General features: G+C 38.9%; 1 pseudogene; it reads right to left on the bottom strand.

Moving 5' to 3' along the window:
• The window catches only part of LOC123249926, a 90,598-nt pseudogene extending 74,243 nt beyond the window's left edge, over positions 1–16,355 (bottom strand).
• Positions 16,356–17,029: the final 674 nt, after the last annotated feature.

Genomic DNA, 17,029 nt, shown 5'->3' with positions numbered 1-17,029 from the left:
CCTCCCTTCTTTCCTTCCTTCCTCCCTCCCTCCCTGCCTCTTTTCCTTCCTTCCTTTCTTCTTTCCTTCCTTCCTTCCTTCCTCCCTTCCTCCCTCCCTTCTTTTCTTCTTCCATTTTTCTTTTATAGTTTAAGTAAATAATGTGGCCTTTACCTTTGTTCAGTCCTCATTAGTGTATTCCACCTAGTTTTCAGAACAACCATTGATTGGTAGTTGTCTTTTCAAAGCCTTGCTTCCATGTATGCTTTAGAAACAATCATGTGACACTTTCCCCTTTTCCCCAAAGATTAATTCTTCTATTCTGAATGGGATAACCCCTCTAAGTTATTTAAAGAGTTACTTCTTCCAGTAGACTTTTGGGTAATATTAAGTTTTTAGATTTTTTATCTTTAAAAATTATTTTATTTTTTCCACAATTTTAACATTTATTAAAAAAATTGAATTCCAATTTCTCTCCCTCCCTCCTTTCCCTCGTCCTGGAAAAAGCAAGAAATTTTATATAACATATGTTTGTGTTTATTCAAAACATATTTCCATATTAGCCATGTTGCAAAAGAAAACATAGACCAAAAAACAACTCCTCTAAAAACCCCTTTCAACAAACAAAAAAAAATAAAATGAAAAAAATATACTTTGATCTATGTCTATACTTTTGTCAGTTCCTTCACTGAAGGTGGGCAGCATTTTTTATTGTAAGTCCTTTGGAAACATTTAGGATCATTGTGTTGCTAAGAATAGTTACATCATTCACAGTTGATCATAGCACAATATTACTATTATTGTGTATAATGTTCTCCTGGTTCTGCTCATTTCACTTTGTTCTTAACTCATTTTTGAGACATGACTTACTCTATGTAACTCCATTTGCGGTTTTCTTGTTGGAGGTACTGGAGTGCTTTGCCATTTCCTTCTGCAGTTCATTTTACAGATGAGGAAACTGTGGCCAACAGGATTAAGTGACTTGCCTGGGATAACATAGTTGGTAAGTGGCTGAGGCCAGATTTGCACTCATGAAGCTGAGTTTTCCCAACTTCAGGCCTGGCACACTATTTGCTGTGCCACCTAGTTGCTCAATTTAATTTCCATCAGTTTAAATAAATCTTCCCAGATTTTTCTGAAAATATCTTGCTTTTCATTTCTTATAGCATCATAGTATTCCATCATAATCATATACCAGAACTTATTCAGCCATTCCCCAGTTGATGGACATCCTCTCAATTCTTTGCCCACAAAAAGAGTTCTTATAAATATAGTTGTACATATAGGCCCCCTCCCCTTTTTAAATCTCCTTGGGATACAGTGGGATTGTTGGATCAAAGGGTGGGCACAGTTTTATAGCCTTTGGACATAGTTCCAAATTGCTCTCCAGAATGGTTGGATCAAGTTTTACACTTTTTTTTGGTGAGGGTGGGGAGTAGAATTCTTCTCAGTTCTGGTGCAAACTGTGCCTAATGGACTAGCAACATGGGGATGTGTCTGGCCTGCTTGGAGGAGGTTGTCCAAACTTGCCTTCTAGCCTTTGACACTGAGATTCTGGTTGAGAACCTCAGGGGATAGAGAGAAGTCTGGCTAACACCTAAGCAGCCTTTCTCCTAGTGGCAGCCTTATAAATCTTTTCTCATTAGATAGAGGCCCAGTGGGGAAGAGGTGGGGAGAAGGAGTGGATGGGTTGTATTTCTGAGGAAGCTGGGTAGAGCTGTACCATTAACCTGTCAGTTCCTCTTTGAATATATGATGCTTTGCTTCTGCTCCAGGGGCTGCTGTGTCTGTGGGTTGCTTCCAATGAATTTTGTCCCCCCATCAAACCCCACACCAGTCAGTGAGCCCTAGCATCCTGATAATTTATGCTGCCCCATTCAGAAAGCCATGTCTCCCTCTTCTCAGTTACATTTTCAAGTTCATTTATTTGTTGTCCTTTTCCAGCTGGGTCTGGCATGAAGCTTGGGCGTAGGAGCCACTAGGGCAAAAACAAAGCAGGAAGAGCAATAGCAAGTCTGCATCTCTCCTGATCAGCCTCTCAGGGTCTCTGTCCTTATCTGATATCCCAACTGTCTCTATTTGGGTCTTTAGGAAAATGCAATTCCCTGCTTGGTAGATGAACCAAATTGACTTAAAAAACCCCACCACTGTTCCATTCCTTACCCATGAGCTACACATATTCCAATAGGTCCATAGGAATGATAAAAGATTTCCAGTCAACAGACCTTATTTGCCTCTTTCATCCCTCCTCTCCCTCCTTCCTTAATCCATCTGCCCTGGGTTGGAGACTGTCCCTATGACCTCTGCTCCTGTTCCCCCACTACAAATTATTGGGCTCTGTAGAAGCACAACAAGCCAGTGTTAGGCAGCAGAATCATAAGCAAATTAATCTCTCTTGGCCTCAGTTTCCCTAGCTGTGCAATAAAAATGCACCTATAGGATTGTTGTGAGGATGAAGCAAAATAATATATAGGAAGCACTTTGGGATCTTTAAATTGATATATATTTTCCTACTACCTTAGGTACTCCATGACTCTGTAGGTACCAATATATTTTTATAACATACATCACCCAGAAAGTTGAGCAAAGGACTAATTCCATCATGAAATACTAGAAGAGAAGAACAATGTCTAACTATGGAATAAGTTGCTGGCCCTGTTGTGAGGAAGATTAGTTAGTTAATTAAGTATTAAGATTGACCTAGCAGGAAGCCTGGTGCATTCTAAGATGGAATGAAGGAGCAGGAAGTGTGTGTGCCCTGAGAGAGAGACTCCCATTAGTGGTGGGCAAACTGTTGCCAGCCCAGGGAGATCTGAGACCCTGCTTCCTGATTTCCTTGGGATCCTGAGTGGAGGTGGATTTCCAGCAACAACAAACAGCACCAAGAAGAGGAGAAGTTTGGGATCTGGTGGACAGTTTCTCAAGCACACTCTTTCTTCTTGAATTTCTTGGACCACCTAGGATTTTGGCATCCAGTGAGCATCTTTGGAAAACTGTGAGAACCCTCAAAGCCACCCCTCTGATCCATAGCTGTGCTGTTCAAGTCTGGCTGGCACCAGGCTTGAGTCAGCTTCCCAGAGACTGCACTGCTCCTTGGGCCCTGCCTGCTGGATCACTTAGATTAGAGTATAATAAGTCCTCCCCTTGCCCTGTGGTTTTGCCCTTTAGATTTTAAGTATAGAAATCCATTTCCCACCTTTTAGTTAAACATAATTAAAGCTGTTAAACCCCTTTTACCTTGCCTGCTTGTTTCTAGACTCTGGCCTAGGGAGAGCAGGGTGACAGTTAAGACCAACTGCCATTCCTGTGATAAATCCAGTGAACTCCTTATCCTGGTCCAGTCTCTCCTACAACCCAGTGTGTGTACCCATAACTATTTAGATTGTATTTTAACATCCCTGGTATCTCCATTATTTATTATCTTCTCTACACCCTCCATCTTTTTTGGCTGCATTAGTTACTTTTCAGCTTTGGTCCTCTTCAAGTATAAGATGGTCTGAATACCCAGCTGTCAGTCTGTGTTCTAGGGTCTCTGATTGATCTTGGGCTCTGAGCTAGTAAGGAGAAGACTTCATCCTCCAAGATCTGTGTAGACACATTCTGAGAAAACTAGCAAGTATTCTCAAGACTTCTGCTTTCAAAATTTCATGTGGGAGGTCAGATAGATTCCATTTTTCTTTTCCCACTTAAAAAATAGGATACAGTCAAATTCATTAAATGAAGTTAATTTGCTCTTCTACTTCTTTGTCCTCTGGCTCAAGCATATTTATATATATGATTGACTTGTGGCTACAACTAAATGACAGGTGTGGTAGCTGGAACTACAAATATTTGCCAGACTCTGGTATGGCTTTGTAAATAGAATTGATTGCTACCAATACACTGTATTTCTAACTCAGTACAATATTCTTGATACATTTGCTTCTCCTAAGGGGCTTTCTAAGTTTCTTAGAAGTTAAGAAAGGTGTAATTGCCTACTCTTTCTCTTCCTCCCTCTCTTTCATCCTCCCTCCCTCCCTCCCTCCCTCCCTCCCTCTCTCTCTCTCTCTCTCTCTCTCTCTCTCTCTCTCTCTCTCTCTTTCTCTCTCTTTCTTCCTTCCTTCCTTCCTTCCTTCTTTCCTTCCTTCCTTCCTTCCTACTGAAAACCCATGGAAGCACTTGCTTTGAAGTGTCATCTAGGCCCATGAAACATATTGATCTAACTCCATCCAGCTGAATACAATTCAAATGTGTATCTTTCCTAGGTGACAACAGCTATAGAAAAGGAAAGGAGAAACATAAAAAAGAAATATAAAAAGAAGTAGAGAAGAAATACACTTTCTAGACTAAAACTCATGAGGATAGCTCTGGATAGAAGGACTAAATTTGATATATATTTTTCATTCTTTGTTGATTCAACCATTTTCAACATGTGGAAGGAAGTGCCTACTCAACAATATTCTTTTGATCTTGAAAATGTCTATGGTATTTGTCATCATTCTAAGGCCTGCTTCCAGTGTTTTTTTTCCCTCAGTGTTAATATGAAAGGGCTGAAGTCCTCTTATGTTTAAGTTTGGCTTACAGGCGACTCTTGGATTTTTTTAACCTTTACCTTCTGTCTTAGAATCAGTACTACAGAAGAGTCGTAAGAGCTAGACTATGGGGATAATTGACTTTCTCAAGGTCACACAGCTAGAAAGTGTCTGAGGACAAATTTGAACCTAGGACTTCCCATCTCTAAGCCTGGCTCTCGATCCACTGAGCCACCTAGTTGCCCCTGGACCCTTGGATTCTTGAAAGCTGTTCTAAAGGGAAATTCAAGTAGGTTGAACTAAGCTGGGCAGGCTTTGAGTGTGGTTTCTCTACTCATTGTGTTAGGATCAGCATAGTTATGTTTGGAGAACTGTATCACTCCACTGGCCACAGGTCAATTAATTTTGCTCACAGAGACTCTTGAAGATTATATCTGTCCTTGTCTCTTCCCCACTAAAATGGGAGCTCCTTGCCAGTTGGGATTGGTTCATTGATTGTTTATATTCCCTGAGTCTGCTACAACAGGTGCTTAATCAATGTTCTTTGATTATCCTGCCTCACAGGACTGATATGAGGATTAATCTGATAAGAGAGATAGGGACTAGGTCTGTGATTTTATTGGTATTTTGTCATTCAGTCATTTTTTAGTCATGTTGGACTCTTCATGACCCCATTTGGGGTTTTCTTGGCAAAGACATTGGAGTGTTTTGCCATTTCCTTCTCTAGTTCATTTGACAGATGAGGAAACTGAGGCTAAGAGGATGAAGGGACTTGCCCAGGGTCAAACAGCTAGTAAGTATCTGATACTGGATTTGAATTTAGGTCTTCCTGACTCTAGGCCTATAAAGTCACGGAGCAAAGTATCTCAGAAAAGGTAGAAAATGCCTCTGTGTTAGAATGAATTAAAACCCACATATCATACATTCAGGTATTCACTCCCTTTAGGACTCTGGTTAAAGGTAACAAATGATCTGTGATTCTGTCTGCTGGTAACTTTGCCCTGGATCCCAGAATTTCTCTCAGTAGTAGTACAGCCGTAATAACACTGCAAGCAGCAGATCAATAGCTCTGAAATCCAAGGGCCATTCACTAGCTAAAGGTTTTTATTTAGCTTTTGTGTTTGGTATTAATGTTATCCCCATGGCATCTAAATGATAGAGCTATTTCTGGACTGGAAGTTATTCTATCAGTGAAACGCCCATCCATTCATCATAGGGCTGGAAGAGAAAAATCCAGGTGAGCAAAACTCATTGGCAGGACAGATGGGCCTTTTAAAAGTTGCTGATGTATTTGAATTGTACCTGGTGCCTTAGCGTGCAACAGGAGCAAAGGATGTCAGCATGGCAGGGTCGGGTGGCAATGGAAAGGGAAAGAGGAGAGAAGGAGTCACTTGTGTGCAGATGACAGACAGACAGAAAGAACTGGAGACAGAAAGACAGGCAGACAGAGAAGCAGAGTGAGAATGACAGAGCCAGAATTTTGCACATAATATCATGACACACAACCCTTCTTTTGGCCCTTCTCTAAAGCTGCTCCTTCATCCTTTTGCCCTTAAACTTTTTCTAGTTCAAGGATAGGGACGAGACTCCAGAAATGGAAGAATGCTGAGTAAACCATCTGGCCAGCAGGTTGGCTCCCCTCCCAACAAAGCTTCTGAGTGCAGATCCCCTCTTCACCAAACCTCTTGGTGTGATGGGGGTAAAAGAAAGGCTACATTTGGAATGTTTTCTTTTTCCTCCTTTCTGGGGCTCGCTCAGTACAATGGGAATGTGGTTGGACTTGGTTCCTGCTGCAGATGAAAAGAGAACCTAATTTATTCTTTGGTACTAACTTTTGCAAATCAGAGTGGATGCAAGTATATCGTTGTTTACTATACTATTATTATTATTATTATTTACATTTTTAAACCCTTAACTTCTGTGTATTGGCTCCTAGGTGGAAGAGTGGTAAGGGTGGGCAATGGGGGTCAAGTGACTTGCCCAGGGTCACACAGCTGGGACGTGTCTGAGGCTGGATTTGAACCTAGGACCTCCTGTCCCTAGACTTGACACTCAATCCACTGAGCTACCCAGCTGCCCTATACTATTATTTTTGATAACTCTTTAAAAATAATAAGATAGTATATTCTAGTTGAAAAAGCTCTGGATTTGGGAATCCTGCGAGTGAGGTCCTAGTCCTGGGTTCTTCATCTTATTAGCTAGGGATATTTGGGCAACACACAGCCTCAGCTTCCTCAACTGTAAAATGGAAATTAAAGGACTTGGAGAAACTTTGTGACAGGGTTATTGGGAGAAGGAAATGAATTAAATACATTTCTATCATAAAGTGCTAAATAAATACAGGGTATCTCTGATGTCTTGGTAATTTTTTGTGCATTAAAATTGAACATTACATTAGTACCTTTTGGGGACACCCTGTTAAAGACATTATAATTCATTTCCCCCTTTCTTTTGAGTCCTTGGTGAGGGTCTGAGGCTCAGAAGGGCTACCTATCACTCGTGGCCTCAGTAACAAAACTGGAAAGAGGTGGTGGGGTGTGTGGGGGAAGAAGCCAGGTCTCTCGGTCAAGCTAAGGTAAGGGAGTGGTGGTGGTATTGATGTCTGGTCTCCGATCACTACGGGCTACTTCTGCCCAAGCCCCTTTGACCATATAATAAAGTGTTACAACTTTATTGCTACACCATTTAGATGGAAAAACCCAGGACAGCCATTTCCTTTTGTTTCATTTTAGCAGAAGCCTTAGGACTATGTGATTTCAGCAGCATTTTTCATCTGAGGCACTTTAAAGACCTATAAGACTATAGCTAAAGTCTTTTTCCAAATGCAGATGCAAATGCAGTAGCTCAGAAAATGCTTGGGCCTTGCCCCAAGCTGAGACCTACTCCAGAAAGATTATCCTGTCATCTCTTCCTGGCTTCATTGTCTTCTCTTTTATCCTGCTAATTTTCTTCTCCACCATTATCCCCATTCCCCTCACCCCTAATAAAATGCTTTTATACCTGGGATAAGAACTTAGCATGTTGGAATGAACACTGGATTTGAAGTTAAAAGATCTGGGTTCAAATTTTAACCTCTGAAAAGACCTTGTAAAAGTAATAAGATCATAGCTTCAAAGCAGGAAGGGATCTTAGCAGTCACCCAGTCTAACTCCTTCATTTTAAAAAAATGAGGAAATTGGGTCCTAGAGAGTTAAATTATTTGCTCAAGGTCATAGAGGTGGTTTTTTTGTTGTTGTTCCATCATGTCTGACTCTTTGTGACTCCATTTGGGTTTTTTTTTTTTGGCAAAGATACTAGAGAGGTTTGCCATTTCCTTCTCCAGCTTATTTTACAGATGAAGAAACTGAGGCAAATAGGGCAAAGTGACTTACCCACAGTCACATAGCTAGCAACTGTCCGAGGCTAGATTTTAACTCAGGAAGATAATTTTTCCTGATTCCAGGTCTGGAACTCTATCCACTGTGCCATCCAGCTCCCACAACTAGGCTCTTAAGCAGTGCTAATTGAAGTCAAGTTAACAAGCATTTATTAAGTGCCTTTTATTTACTAGGGACTGTGCTAAGCATTGGGTAATACAAAGAAAAGCTAAACAGTTCCTGCTTTCAAGGAATTCACAGTATAATGGGAGAGACATCATGTAATCAATTGCATACACATAAGATATACACAGACAAATTGAAGATCATCCCAGAGGAAAGGCACAAAATTGAGGAGGAGATCAGGAAAGGCTTCTTGTTGAAGCTGAGTTTGTAAATGAGACTTGAAGGAAGCCAAGGGTGCCAGGAGATAGAGGTGAGAAGGGAAAGAATTCTAGGCATGGGGGGGACAGCCAGTGAAAAATACATGAATTTAGGAGATGGAGCATATCCCTGGCTCATAGAGCACATGGAAAGGAATAAGGTATAAGCAAACTGGAAGGACAGGAAGGATCCATGTTACATTGCTTTAAAAGACAAATAAAGGATTTTTTATTTGATCATAGAGGTAATAGTGAGCCATTGGAGCTTACTGAATAGGGGGATGCCATAACTATTAGACTTGTGCTTTAAGAAAATCAATTTTACAGCTAAGCAGAGGATCAATTAAAGAAGGGGAAAATTTGAGGCAGGAAGACCCACTGGAAGGCTTTTGCAATAGTCCATGTGAGAAATGATGAAGGCTTGCACGATGGTGGTGGGTGGAGGTAGAGTTGATTGATTGATTGATTGATAGGCCTTCATATCCTCTTTTAAAAATAAGGAGATGCGATTCTTAGATGGTCTTTAAGGTCCCTTTCAGCTCCAAAAGGCCATAATTCTAGAGTTTTCTGCTGTCACCACTGCTCTCTGCTTTTCAGTCAGGCACTCTGGAGGGAAGAGAGACAGCCTCTATACTTCCTTGCTCATCGCTCAAAGTCAAGTGGTATTTTATGACAAAGGCGGATGAACGTGTCTAAATATTTAACTGGCAGATCAATCTGTGGCGACAAGAAGCAGCATTTTTTAAAAAAAGATGAGACATCCCAATGAAGTCTTCATTACTGGCAGCAAGCCACCCAGAGGGGGCCCAGTATTCTTGGAATATTTATATTGAATTGCACTTGAAGGCAGTGGAAGGAGGGGGGAATTGCCATGGAGCCCTTTGTTGACATAAGGATAAGAATTCATAATCTTTGGCCACCAAATAGGGCCAGTGAGCATGGAGTGAATTAAACAAAAGGAGACAGTTTAGTCATTACAAACAACCCTGGAGTAAGGAATCTATGTGTAGAGAGAGCATCCTGTGTGGCATCTACTTTTTCTTTTACTACTTGGTTTTCTCTTTGGTGGACTATCTGACTGCCCTGGTTGGTTCAGCCATTAGGTACAACCCAAGATTCTACATCTCTTCTCTGTGACATGGGGCTAACTGTAGGGAAGGGATAGTGGGATCTGAGATAAAAAACTAATTGAATTCTGAAGTGTGGGAAGGGAAGACAATGATGGTAGTTTTGAGGTAAGATGGTGGCTCTCAATAATATGATGATGTGAACTCAAAATATGAGATTCCCCAGAAAGGGAATATAGTTATTCCCATCTTCCTTCAGGGACTGAAGGAATTCCTGGGGTAGGCCACGTGGTCTGAAATATGTAAAGAATGTAATTTAAAGAGCTAAGCAGACAAGGAAAAAGCAGAACTGTTAAGAAAAAAAGATGAACATATGAGAATGAAGATTGAACAGGTCCAGAGGAAAGGGAAAGACTTGAAGGTAATCGTGAGGCCTTTGATTTCATTGGTATAGGGCACTCCCAGATAAGGTAACTACCTTTACTAATGTTAGTTGGCTTCTTCTCTGAAACTTCTTTTCTTAGATGCTTTAAGAGCATGAGAAGTATTTTTCTAGTTGTCACTAGGAAATTTCTTAGATGGGAGACAACAGAGAAGCTACATAAAAGAGACATAAGAAGGAGCATGGGGCTTGGGGAGAGGAAAACTAAATTCCAAAGAAGCAGATCAATGGGTGGAATGAAGAGAATGGCACCAGAATGATCATATAGGGCTTGAGAGTGGTGGGAACAGGAGAACCAATCGAAGTCTAAAAAACAAACAAACCAGAAAAGAAGGGAAGGCATAGAATAGGTTGGGATCAGGAGAATGGCCAGAAGGCAGTGGTCAAGGTCAATCCAGAGTTCCAGAGCTAGGTGAGACTGAAATCATGCTATACAAAGGTACAATTAATTGGTTAAGAAGAAGACGGTGGTCTGACTTTAAAGAAGTAATTTGGTTTTGGAGCCACTGGATACTGAAGAACAGAGTGATGGCATTGGCTTAAGACTAGACAGGTGTTCTAAATCTCTTATAATTAGAGAAATGCAAATCAAAACAACTTGGAGGTACCACCTCACACCTAGAAGATTGGCTAAAATGACAGCAAAGGAAAGTAATAAATATTGGAGGGGTTTTGGCAAAATTGGGACATTAATGCATTGCTGGTGGAATTGGCAGAGAAGATGCCAACTAACATTAGTGAAGGGAGTTACCTTATTTGGGAGTGCCCTATACCAATGAAATCACAGGCCTCATGATTACCTTCAGTCTTTCCCTTTCCACTGGACCTATCCATTCTGGATGGCAATTTGGAACTATGCCCAAAGGGTGCTAAAAGACTGTCTGCCTTTTGATGCAGCCATACCACTGCTGGGTTTATACCCCAAAAAGATCATAAGGAAAAAGACTTGTACAAAAACATTTATAGCTGCGCTCTTTGTGGTGGCAAAAAAATTGGAAAATGAGGGGATGCCCTTCAATTGGGGAATGGCTGAACAAATTGTGGTATCTGTTGGTGATGGAATACTATTGTGCTCAAAGGACTAATGAACTGGAGGAATTCCATGTGAACTGGAACAACCTCCAGGAATTGATGCAGAGTGAAAGGAGCAGAACCAGGAGAACGTTGTACACAGAAATGGATACACTGTGGTACAATAGAACAATGGACTTCTCTACTAGCAGCAGTGCAAGAATCCAGAGCAAGACTGAGGGACTTATGAGAAAGAAAACTAGCCACACTCAGAGGAAGAACTGTGGGAGCAGAAAGACAGAAGAAAAACAACTGCTTGATCACATGGGTCGATGGAGATATGATTGGGGATGTAGACTCTAAATGATCACCCTAGTGCAAATATTAATGATATGGAAATAGGTCTTGATCAATGACACTTGTAAAATCCAGTGGACCTGCTTGTTGGCTATGGGAGGGAGGAGGAAGGGAGGGAAAGAACATGAATCTTGTAACCATGAGAAAATATTCTAAATTAATTAAATAAAAATTTCAAATTAAAAAGAAAGTTGCTGCTAAAAGACTAGATAGGTGATTGGAACTAAGAAATGCCCAAGGGCAGATCAAGACAGTGAAGTCAGAACTGAAACCAGCCAGCATGCAGTAGCTAGTGAGGAGTCTAGAGCAGTGATGTCAAGCTGAAATAGAAATAGTATTCGGGAGTGAAGCTAATCCATACATAAGGATCCTTAGGTGCTGCTTCTTGACTTTGTTTTTTAAATTGAATGTGATCTGTTTTATTGCACTTTATTTATTAGTTTTAATATACTTTTAGTTATCTTTCTCCAGTTTAGTTAGGGAATTGTTTTAATCTGGGATGGCCCGTTCTTGGTGAAGCAGTAGTGACTTTTTGTGATCGCTGGTTGCTCTTTCAGATTCCCACAAGACCTTCATTTACTATTACAATACTATAATGGATCTTTTAGCTTAGGTGTATTTGTACTCCCTGCATTGGTGTAGACGGAAACTTAGCCATTCTTTTTTATCTCATATGATTCTTGTTCCCAGCATTTAATATACAGGTAGTATGGGGGAATGAGCACCAGATAGAGTGTTAGGCCTGAAGTCAGGAAGACTTGAATTCAAATCCTGCCTCAGACACTTATGGGCTTTGTGACCCTGGACAAATCACTTAACCTTGTTTCCTTTAAGTTTCTTCATCTGTAAAATGAACTGGAGAAAGAAATGACAAACCACTTCAGAATCTTTGCCAAGAAAATTCCAAATGGAGTCATGAAGAGTTGGACGTGACTAACATATGGTAGAGTAGAAAGCATTCTACTCTGACCCAAGAATTCTTGACTTTGAATTGTGTCTCTGACATTTACTAGCTGTGTGACCTTGGAAAGTTCACTTAACCTCTCTGAGCCTCAGCATCTTAATCTTTAAAAGAAGATAAAAACATCTATCTCACGGGGTTTTTAAAGGATCAAAGTGATGCACTCTGTGAAATCTAATATGATATGTATAAATGTGGGTTATACTTATTACCAAAGGGTAATTTTGTATACTCCCTCCCTCTGACTGAAATTTGGACCCAGTTTATTTTCCATCTGTAAAGCATGTCCAAGATGCATATACTGATGGATCATCCCTAAGGACTATCCATTCAACTAGATATCATTGTCTGGACAATTGGTATTCTTCATCCACTTGGTTTTCCCCTTTTGATTGATTTTGTATCTCACTTAGGTGACATTGCAATTTCCCAGGCTTTCATGCAATCAGCACAATGTCATCCACAAACAAGCATCTGAAAGAATTGGTATTGGACATTTTCAATGACAGTGGAAAATGCCTTTGGTGAGGAAAGATTTTCCCATTTTCTTTATTTCTTGAATAAATGAATTACCCCCCTCCTCCAATTATTAAGCACTTACTATAATACCATGGATTATTCCAGGCTCTGAGAATACATATAAAAATGAGGCAGTACCTGCTTTCAAAAAGCTCCCAGTCTAATGGGGGGAGACCCAACACATATAGGAGGGTCAATAGCAGGTGGTTGACAAGGGGCAGGGGTGTCTTAGGGCATATGGTCCAATAGTATAGAGAGTACGAGAAGACAGATAATTAGGCTAGATGTTCATTCTTTTGCATGTGAGAGCATGTTAAAAACGTTATATTCAATATTTAAAAAACAAACCTTTCTCTTAGAACTGAAGTATCCTTTCCAAGGTAGAAGAGCAATAAGGGCTAGGCAATTGGAGTTAAGTGACTTGCCCAAGGTCACATAGCCAAAAAGGGTCTAGGGTCAGAGTTGAACCAAAGACTTCCCATCTCTAGGGCTAGTTCTCTGTCCACTGAGTTACTTTGCTGACCCTCAACTCCTTTTTAAAAGTCAATTAAAAAGGACAAAGAGGGATCCTGTTCAGTTTCTGGGCTTTGTGTTTTAAGAAGGACATTGATAAGCTGGAGAGTGTGAGAGGAGGACAAACCAAGATAGTTCTATTTGAAGGAACCAGATGTGTTTCTCTAGAAGTTAAAATTCTGGGGGGATGTAATAGCTGTCTTCAAGTATTTGAAAAGCTGCTAGGTAGATGATGGAATAGACTTGTTTCATTTGGCCCCCAATGGCATATATAACAACAACATGAAAGGAAGTAAAAAAGAAATAAATCTAGGTTTAAGATTAGGATAAACTTCCTAACAAATAGAGATGTCCAAAAGTGAAATGGGTTGCCTGGAGAGGTGGTTGTTTTCTCTTCTTTGAAGGTTTTCAAGCAGTCTGTACAGTTGTTTTTTAGGTATATTATAGTGAGAATTCCTTTCATATATGAGTTTGGTCAAACGACTATTAAGGTGCCATCAATCTCCCAAATTCTATGATTCTGTGATTGTATTTGTGGTTGCTTTAAGTCAACTGTGTGGCTTTAAAGATGTGATCTATTGTAGAAAATCATTTGTGAAATTCTGCCTATTTCCTTCTTATATTTTCATTAAGAATATTCTTAACTGTGTATAAATTATCCTAATGAATATTTTGTGGAGATGAGAGAATAGATATAATTATTTGTAGTTGTGATACCTTATCCATCCCTTTTAAGAGGTGGTTATAATGTCCATTTTTTCCAGTTGTACTTTATCTTCTATTTTCTGAGAGTATTAGAATCAATTCTTCAGTGCCCTCAAAGTTGTTCTTTTCTACATGGACTTCCTAGCTGTATATTTTGTCTCATTCAGCTGATCTCTCTTTGGTGTTTAGTACTTTTTACATCCTTGTGTAGCACATAGGGGACTATGACATAAAAGTACAAATGTTGTGGCTACACTGAAATAAGTTGTTAAAGACATTTGACAGATCTTTTACAATTTTCATCTGCCCCTTATCTTCTTCCATTTTGTTATATAAAAATCCTCAAGATTCATCTAGATTAATTGGGTTTCAAACCAATATTTCTATAAATTCATTTTTCTCCCATTTTAAAAAAGAATTTAAATTAACAACACTTTTGTTAAATGACTACTATGTTTCTTTTATATAGGGATATAAAGCTAAAATTAAACAGTTCTTGTCCTTAAAGAGCTTACATTCTAACAGCAAAGATATGAGAATATCTATCTATCTATCTATCTATATATATCTAATAGAATATGATAGGTAGTGGATCTATGCCTTCATTGATATAGTGAACATCCAAATTAGGAAACTCTCTCTGCCAGTTCAGGTTGCCATCGACTCTGCAGGTATATCCCCAGTATATACAACAACAATTAACATTTATGTACCATTTTTGATATGGAAAAATAGAAACACTGATACATGGTTCGTGGAGCTATGAACTGATCCAACCATTTTGCAGAGCAATTTGGAATTACACCCAGAGAGTTATAAAACTCTATACTCTATGAGACTGTGTTTCTCAAGGAGAACATAAAAAGAGGAAAAGAACCCATGTGTTCCAAAATATTTCTAGCCACTCTCTTCATGGTGGCAAAGAATTGGATACTGAGGGGATGTCCATCAATTGGGGATTGGCTAAACAAATTGTGGTACATGATTGTGATGGAATATGACTGTGCCATAGGAAATGGGCAGATTGATTTAAAAAATATAGAAAGAATTACATGAGAAAATGAACAGTGAAATGAGTAGAACCTTTATACACAACTATAGAATTAATGCTGGAAGAATAAACTCCAGAAAGTGAACAGAAAGGTGTAACATGAAAGACTTAATTTATGAAAGACATGTTGGTCTCTCTGATGATATCTTCTGTGATGCAGGGAGGGTGAGGAGGGACTTGGACACTTGTGGATTAGTTGCATTATGTAGATATGAAGAAAAGTAAGCTACACACATAGAAAGATTTGTGGTTTCATTCGTGTACTATCTTCTTTTTCTTTGTATATGGAAATTTTGTTTTGTTTTATGAAATTTAGAATAATAAAAAATAATAAAAACATAGAGCATTTTGCAAAGTACTTTAATATATGTTATCTCATTTGATGTTCACAATAATTCTCTTAAGTAGGTGGTAGTATTATCATCAATTCTTCTTTATTTAAAAGATGATACTCTTTTATCTTCCTCATCCTCTTCCATGAGATTTTGCAAATGAGTTTATATTTAAGCTGGTATTTTCTTGGCTTCCGTATCTCTTTGCTTGCCAAGGAGATCAAGCATATGTGGGATAAGGCAGTATCTCTCTCTATATATTTTTTGCTTTCTTGTTTGCAGTTGCAATTGTGGTTAACCAATTAACCTATAGGAAATAGTGATGTTGATATCTCTTCTTTATTCTATTTCTATTGTTCTGCATTGAAAATTGATTTAAACTGGTCAGGTTGGAATTTTAATTGCATGCCAAATTTTCTTATTTTTTCTTATTCCATTATTAAAATTTTGTGTTCTTCCCTGATTATACAGAGACAACTGATTCAGAAAATGAAACTCTCATATAATGGTTAATGGTTGTTTCCTGTCTGTTAAGATATTGTGTCAGTTAACATATGGTGTTATTCAGAGCTCATCACATAAAATGCCTCCCATTTCTTTCCTTGGAGAAAATGTCGATGATATATAGACATGAGCCATTTGTATAACCCATAAGTTTCCCCCTCTATTTTATTTCTTGATGCTGTCATTTTTCAACATTTTTCTACTATCTTTTTCTGTGCCTATTTTTACATTGAAGTTCTCAAGAATTTTAAAATTTATTTTACTTCATTTTTGATCCAAGAATCTTTTGTTTTTCTTTTTTCCATAGTCATTTTTGCCATAAATTCATATGCCATTGGTTCCAACAGCTCAGGTTCATTGCTATTAGTTCTCACAAAGTGTGTTTCTCTGAATGGAGCAAGCTGACATTTCAGTTGAACCAAAGTGCCTTTTTCTTTAGCTTCCTTTTTTTTTCCTGATTATTTTTCTTGCTTAGTATGCTCAATACATACATTAATTCTCTTAGCTAGAATTTTGCCCTTAACGTGTGTGTTTATAACAATGCCTACAGTGTGTTGAATAACATTACAGCATATATGTAGCCAAAATGATGACACCATGTTTTTCTAAAGGGTCTAGAAAACATGTATCACATCCCACTCCTTTTTCTTTTTGTGTTCATCATTTTGACAACTTATTGGAAGATGGCAGAGTCCGTGGAAAGTCCAAGCGTTAGAGTTTAAATTGATATAATTTGTAGAGCTTCAAAGGGTTCTTAACAGAATTTCTTTCACATCCCATTCTGTGTAAATGGTTTTGGCACATAAGGTACAATTCTTCCATGGTGCTCTTTAGTTTATGCTTATCATGAATACTGCATGAAGTTCAATATTATGAAATTTTGCCTGAAATGTTTCTTGTTTCCTTTGGACACCTGAAAAAAAGTGATTTTTCTAACTCTTCTGGTTTTCTTCTTAGGTGAATCTGTGAGCTATCTTTCCACTTATCTGCAAATTTCTTATATCTTTTGATTTTTTTCTAGTGTGGTCAATATAAACATGATTTGGTTCTTCTTGATTTTCTCATTGGAGAGACAGAAAGATACAGAGACAGAAAGGGTAAGAGAGAGACTAAGAGACAGACACAGAGTCAGAGAAATAGCAAAAAAGAAACACACACACACACACACACACACACACACACACACACACACACACAGAGAGAGAGAGAGAGAGAGAGAGAGAGAGAGAGAGAGAGAGAGAGAGCCTGAGGCCTGAGACAAATCTGGATGATTGAAGTAATCCCTCAACACTATTTTTAGATATCTTCCTATCTTTTCTTGAGCAATGAGCTAGCTTT

Source organism: Gracilinanus agilis, chromosome 5, assembly GCF_016433145.1.
Source record: "Gracilinanus agilis isolate LMUSP501 chromosome 5, AgileGrace, whole genome shotgun sequence".
Classification (NCBI taxonomy): Eukaryota; Metazoa; Chordata; class Mammalia; order Didelphimorphia; family Didelphidae; genus Gracilinanus; species Gracilinanus agilis.
This window is presented reverse-complemented; position numbering and strand designations above follow the sequence as displayed.